Raw genomic sequence first — 6101 nt, 5'->3', positions numbered from 1 at the left:
TATTTGGTGTGGTTGCTACCCTGAACGAATTAAACTAACTGTCAGCCAGGTGAGGCATATTGCCGTTGCTAAACTCAATTTAAGTTATGGTTTCAATAACAGGAATGGGCTTTTGCTCTGAACTGCCTTCTCCTGACAGCGGTAGATCATTAGTTTCACAGGAGATTGTGGTATGAAATGGTTCCTGCGTTGCCCTACAGCCTTACAATCAACATTACAAGAGGTCAGAGAATGCAGGCCTTCTGGCGCCAGGAATCCATGTACATATATCACAGAACCAATGGGAACAGAGAAATACTGATAGGGCAGCCCTTGGGGATCCTATCAGAGGCCAACTGCATTATAGAGTATATTTACAGAGCCTTATGTTGGGGGTGCCTGGAAAGTGGACTGGTGAGCTAGTATTTGGCCAGAATAAAATTTCACTGCATGAAAAAACGCAAAAGCGCTGCTCTTTATTTCATGTTAATGGTTGCCCACAAGGGAGCAGCATAGTAATCTTTGACAGCGTAAAAATTAAACCGTGCAATCAATACAAAGTGAAATTTTCTGCCCCATGTATTTTACATACATGCTGAAAATGCCACATATATGATATTATTTTTAATATCAAAATATATAATTAAATAAATTATCATAAATAGGTCTATTGAGCTCAAATATTATCTCTCTAGTAATGTGATTTAATTACAATTAAATTATGACTGACAGGATCACATGACCACACTGTCGCTAACAGTGTATAAATAGTATTAACTAAACAGCTGGCGAGTAAATTTGCTGACACTGTCTCTCTATAATTCTTGCCTGTTAGTCATGTCACTTCTCCAATCATGTGAGTAAATTTAATTCTGTATTAAGGAGGAAGGTTAAAATAAAACAGGGTTTCTCATGTCCATTTTGTTTCCGGTTGTGAATTAAAATCAACCGGTCTGTACCACGGTGGCCCTGTGGATTACCAGCACTTACAGCTGTTTCACCTCTGGCTATACACAGATCAGCCAGCATTAAATCCACCTGCCTCATATTGTTTAGGTCCCCTCGGGTCACCTAAACAGCTTTGGCCCGGTGTAGTATGGACTCTACAAGACCTTTGAAGGTGTCCTATGGTATCTAGAAATATTAGCAGCAGATCCTTTGTCCCAGCCATTATGTTTCAGTTCATGCAGCTAAATTAGTCAATAATAAAGTAAATAAAATTGAAACATTAAATTAAAATTCAGCTGACTCCCCTGAAAATCCCGAACCACCAAGCGATAACTGAGGTCCTGCTCACTAAGGGTGATGGGTTAAATGCAGAGGACACAGATTGTTGTGTGCACCATGTGCTGTTCTCTGCTGTGTATCACAATGACAAAAACAGTCACTTTCACTAAGTAGGTTTTGGGAGTCTGTGAGTGTGAAATGATGTATTTGTAGGCTGTTTTATTTGTAGGCTGGACAACACATCAGAAATTAATCTATAGAATTGGACAACATACTCAATCAGCTGTCATGCTTAACATGTGTTTTAATTGCAGCACCTCGACTTGACCTCAGTCTGTTCGCCATAAGACCTTCAAGGACCGAGGATAAACAAATCAAGCTGTATGTGTGGCTTTTATTATGTGATTCATTTATATTTTCCAACATCTTATCTCTTTTCAGCAAGGTTGCCAGAAAAAAAAACTTATTTGAATTTATTTTGAATTGTTTTAGTCTACAATGGATTCTGTATATGGGAAAAAAATGCATTTGATTGTTTGAAATGCATTAACCTTCGTGGAGGGGAACAAAATTAACCCATTACTATTCATTAATCATGCAGTTTACAATGTGCTGGTTCTTAATCAGCACATCCCACTCCCTCTTCATTTCACTTTGAATGATAAACATGATTGAACAGTCCTGATGTGCAATTGTATATTGTACGACCACCGTTCTTTTTCTGGACACTGACATATTGTCATCATTAAGTGGGCAGATTCTACCATTTATCAGGCAAATATCTGCATCATTTATTGGATCCCCATGTTTAGGAATGTGCTGATGGAGCCCTTCAGTACCCTTCTCTTGCATCATTTTCGAACCGTTAAATCAGCATCCAACCCCTGAGGGAAGACTGCTCACTCAGCAGGTGTCTAAAATGGGATGTATGCAAAAAGGCTTTGAACCAAGTATGCAGCTCATTGTCTACACTTGATCATCTAAATTGCTGGTGGTTTGATGATAATCCCAAAAAGTATGCAACAGTAGAATTCTACTTGCATTTCTGAACATCACAGTTTATGGCCTGCTCAGCTTAGTTGATTATTGAGTAAATCTGTTTCTCAAGGCATTTTTATTGAGTAACAGAAAGAAAAAAGCTAAGACTTTGTAGTAGGCTACAAGGAAGACAAAAGGTCAGCCTGATAAGATAATTGATTTTATTTTTTCAACAGTTCCTGAATGCAACCTTTAAAAATGTAGTAAGGTATGATAGGCTGTGCATTAAGGTGATTTCATTTGTTTAAGAAGAGACAGAAAATAGATAATCAGTGTAAATGGCCCCTTGGAACATCATTGCTTTTGTGTTTCTTGTGCCAATATTGATTAATATCCTTTGTTTATTATTATAAATCTGGACCTTGCTGTGGCGGAGACATTGTGTCCAGTACGAGTCCCAGCTCTGCCTTTGTGTGGATGAAGTTTGCATGCTTTTCCTGTGTTGGCGCAAGGTTCTTATGGGTTCTCCAGGTTCCTCCTGCGGTCTAAATGCATGGTGGTTTGGTGCCTTTCAGCTGATTTTAGAATTTGGGAAGATATCGATACAGCAATGTATCATGAAATTTTATGTAGTGATTTTGCATCGATACATGGACATCAAATAAAGAGTCAGGCTACTTTTGAATACAGATTAAGTTCACTGGGTGGTGCTGGCTCAGTCCTCTACAAGCACCATTAATTAAATATCTTCTTTTCAATCTTATGCAAAATGCAAATTCAGTCCTGCCTTATGTTGTTTTGGCTGAATTATTATTGTAATGTGATCCACCCAGAACGTACACAGCATCTTGTATAACACCTCTGTTTTTTTTTTTTTCATTTTTAGTGAACTGTAGAATATCTCAACATGTACAGTATATATCATGATATAATCGTATCTGGACATTCTTACTGTAATAAGTTCTTTTACTTTACAGGTTGGTGAGTATTGGTGAGTTCTAAGTAACATCCTGCTAAATGTTATAATATAGAATAATACAGTGCAAGGACCAACTGAAATAGCAAAAAAGGTCTCTTGGCGTGATTAACATTCAGCAAGGTCTTTAAGCAGCTCGGATAATTAGACACACTGGAATCAGGGGAACACGATCAACACATAACATGACAAGGGAAGGGAAGGGTGCCACCTGGTGGGCCTGCGACCCCATGACCTGAACAAGTATGAAACTGACCTATTCATTTACCTTAGGAATTACCTGCTTTATTCATAAAAAATACTCACTCATAGACTGCCTAGGCAACTTGTTGCTTTCATTATGTCATCTAAAAATTCTATGGGCCCAAAGCATCCCTATTTGCCAACTAAGGCTAAAATATGAGGTAATAATAAAATAAGGTAGTCTACATACTGCCACAATGACATGTAATGACATACTGCCACAATGACACATAGCCTAACTGTCAAAAAATGACTATTTGTGTGTCTGAGCAACTGTAACCCTGATAAACTACAACTACTGTTATCTTAGTTGTTTATTGGCTATGGCTGTATATAATCTCTGTATGACCTTGTCACATTTTCTGCTTCTTCACTCTTCATATTCTGTCTTCAACATTCTGCCTTCCCCTTAGCATTTATTTGCTCATGCCCAGAGCTTGCTCCCTGGTCGTTGCAACCCTGGCATCCTTTAAAGTTCCCATGTCACAGTGTCATTCATGAAGTACCTCAATTTAAATAGAATTGAAATGACACCAGAACGTGCTGCCAGAAGCCCTCAGAGAAATCACATTTGTGCATTCATTTTTTTTTGTGGTGTGTGGTTTTCGTTGACTGATAAGCCATGGTCTCACACTCTCATCCCTGACTCAGGGACAGTACTGGAGCTTTAGGAAAGCTCAGGTTAGGTCTATGATCAATTTGTCATTCTGACCAGAAAGTTGAATGTTTTGTTTTCTTTCTTTCTTTTTGTGGAATGAGGTTAACATGTTGCTCATCATGGTGTAAACGCCAAAATTTAATGTGTGTTTGGTGTTGGAGCTGTGGGTAGCAGATTCAGTATTATTCCTCTTGAAACAGATATAAGTGAGTATTAGGCAGGGGACCATTGTCAGGATTGACTGCAGCTGTGCTCAACACCGGTGGCCAATCCTGACAGCGCTTAAATGCCGGATGTTTCCGCCCCTTCCAGGTCTCTGGCATTTTCGTGAACTTGACATTGTAACCGTGTAGGTGTTAGTATTTTCAGTTCTGCGGGTTTGTTTGTGTTGTTCTCCTTTATTTCCCGTTTTTGGCCACCGCGCCATTCTTTCTTTGTGTTTATTGTTTGTTATAATAAAAACCCTTCCCAACATGTCAGACCTCTGCGCTTCCTTCCCCCGTAAGTCCGTAGCCGTGACAACCATAAAATAGCAAAATGTCAGAATGTAGTGATTGTTAAACAGACACACAAATCTTCAGCAGGGGGCTTTTATTCCCTCATCCCTTGAGTTAAGGCAGAGTGCTTTATCCTATCCTAAAACAGTTAGATGGGTTGGGAGGGAAAGCAAAAAACAATTCTGCTATTTCAGCCTTGTAACATGCACTTTCAAAAGTAAAAAATATCTGTAAAGATGCACATACTGGGTGCGCAGATAACTATTGCTTCGTGCATACCCACGTTGACTGTAATTAGCTTCGCCTCTCGCCTATCGACGCTCTGAAAGTGTCCAGTTCTAGGCAGTGCACCATTCATCAAACACCCGCTTCCTCATTCATCAAGGGTCAGCAGATATGATTTTGTGGTGTGGGACCATTCTGAACTCTGTGTACTGTGTAATTGCTACCACCTCTCAAACTATGGAATATTCCACCTCTCATACTATGGAATATATAATAACCATATGAATAAAGAAAATGATATAAAATAGCAACATAAATAATACTAAATAATAATTATACTCATTTTGATATACAGCTCAGTCCCCAAATTCTTAAACAAAATTCACTTTAAATGTATGCTGTTTCACGGTGTCAGGATTGCCTGCAGCTGGGCTCCACACCTGACTCCAATCCTGACGCCCCATAAATGCCGGATGTTTCCGCCCCTTCTAGGTCTCCGGCATTTTCGTGAACTTCATTTGGCAACCGTGTGTATGTTTGTGATTTGAGTTCTGGCAATCGCCACACGCCTACGGGTTTGTTTCAGTTCTTTATTTACGTTAAACTGTTTTCGGCCACCGCGCCATTGTTTCTTTGAGTTTATTGTTTGTTTATGAATAAAACCCCTTTCCAACATGTCAGACCTCTGCGCTTCCTTCCCCCGTAAGTCCGTAGTCATGACACACGGATATTAAAAATTCTGATTTTAAAGAGATTTTGAAAGACTGATCCCAGAAATTAAAGCAAATAGATTAATAGAAATGATTATAAATTGCAATTTGCATCAGATCTCTTACAGATCTCCTTTCAGTAGGCAACCAGGTGTGAATTTAAGTTGGAATGCTGTTTAAAGGTATGTCTAATTTATCTTTGAAGTCAAAACATTGTAATTTGGTTAGGAACAGAAGCTAGATTCAGTTTCTTTTCGATATTCACACTCTACTCATTATACCAGCACAGTTTACGCAAGGGTTAATATCCAAAAAATATATATATATACTTTATGTAACTGCTATGTGGTGCAAAGAAGAAAAACAGCATTTAATAAATCTTTCTGTATTACTGTATTATCTGAATGCATTCACTAATAGAAACCTCAAAGCAATATATGATTCCTGCTTCTCCTTGTGAGCACAAGGTTTAGCCGGTGTTCAGTGATGGAGGTGGTGACCTTGTCTTGTGTCTAACTTGATGTCATGAGACTGTCCTCATTTTCCCGCATCAGATTTTGGTCATTTATTGGATATTCCATTTGTGCTGACTGGCGTGTTGAAGAAGC

Source organism: Denticeps clupeoides, chromosome 18 (genome assembly GCF_900700375.1).
Source record: "Denticeps clupeoides chromosome 18, fDenClu1.1, whole genome shotgun sequence".
Taxonomy (NCBI): domain Eukaryota; kingdom Metazoa; phylum Chordata; class Actinopteri; order Clupeiformes; family Denticipitidae; genus Denticeps; species Denticeps clupeoides.
This window is presented reverse-complemented; position numbering follows the sequence as displayed.